Genomic DNA, 1,092 nt, shown 5'->3' on the forward strand with positions numbered 1-1,092 from the left:
CGAGAATGATCAGTTCTGCACTGATACCTCCAGGGCCATTGCTCCCCAGGAAGCTCAGGTAAGGGGTGGGGCCAGTTCTGCTCAGGCCTCAAATATCAACAAGTCTGACAGGAGGCAACCCAGACCACAGCTGTCCTTCCAGGCTTTGGTGATAACTAACCTTAGGCATGACCCCCGGTAGCAGGAATAGCTAGGACCCCACCGTGGTCCTGTGTGGTATCGTAGACTATTTGTTCCTACCATCAAATCTCCAGTTCTCCCTCCCTTCATTGAACACCCTTCTGTTTCTCTTTTTCATCTGTTTTTCCACCTCTTACTAGTTCCACTTACTGACACCTGGGGTCTTTGAGTGACTGCAGTCATCTCAGGCTCAGGCATGATCTATATACACCACCACCCACCTCTACCCCAAACTGCCTGAGCAACAACAGGCTGGTAGTCTTCTCAGGCTAGACCTCAGTCTGTGCCCCATGGCATTAATCAGGGCATCCTCTCAAGCTCACTCCTCTCTTCGTCAGCCTGAGTGCCCCCTTTCAAGAGGAGTCTGTTTCAGGCTCACTCCTGCTTGGGGTCTGTGATCCAAGGTGGGTTTCTTCTAGTCTCCATCTAACTTCCAGTCTTTACCAGGTCTACCTGGCAACAGACTGGTGATATTCTCAGGCTTGCTCTTTTCAGGGAATGTTAGGTTACTAATCATTTAGATTTCCACAGGTAGAATGCTTTCCAGAGGTGAGCATGGACATAGTACCTCTTCTCTCTGCTACCTACTGATCCATATATGACACAACTGCCACACCTACAATGCCAGAAGAGGGAGGAAAGCAAGATTTTTATTTAGTTTTACTTTTTGAAACATTTATAATGAACACAATTTAGATTTATAATTTCTGCTACACTTCAGGAAATTTCTAAATGGCTACAGATAAGACAATGGGAACATTCATGAAACACCAAGGTTCCTTTAGGCTAGAGGCTGTAACCAGCAACTAAGCTAGCCAACTGTCCTCTCCAGTTCTCATTGATAAAATCTGTATCTTAGGAAAAATAACCTAAAATTAATGATATTCTTCTATAAGATTTGCAAAGTATCCA

At 45.1% G+C, this 1,092-nt stretch overlaps 1 pseudogene; it reads right to left on the reverse strand.

Moving 5' to 3' along the window:
• Positions 1 to 677: 677 nt before the first annotated feature.
• LOC116072281 lies at positions 678 to 818 on the reverse strand (annotated as a pseudogene).
• Between the last annotated feature and the right edge of the window lie 274 nt (positions 819 to 1,092).

The sequence above is a fragment of the Mastomys coucha genome, unplaced genomic scaffold (genome assembly GCF_008632895.1).
Source record: "Mastomys coucha isolate ucsf_1 unplaced genomic scaffold, UCSF_Mcou_1 pScaffold1, whole genome shotgun sequence".
Lineage (NCBI taxonomy): Eukaryota > Metazoa > Chordata > Mammalia > Rodentia > Muridae > Mastomys > Mastomys coucha.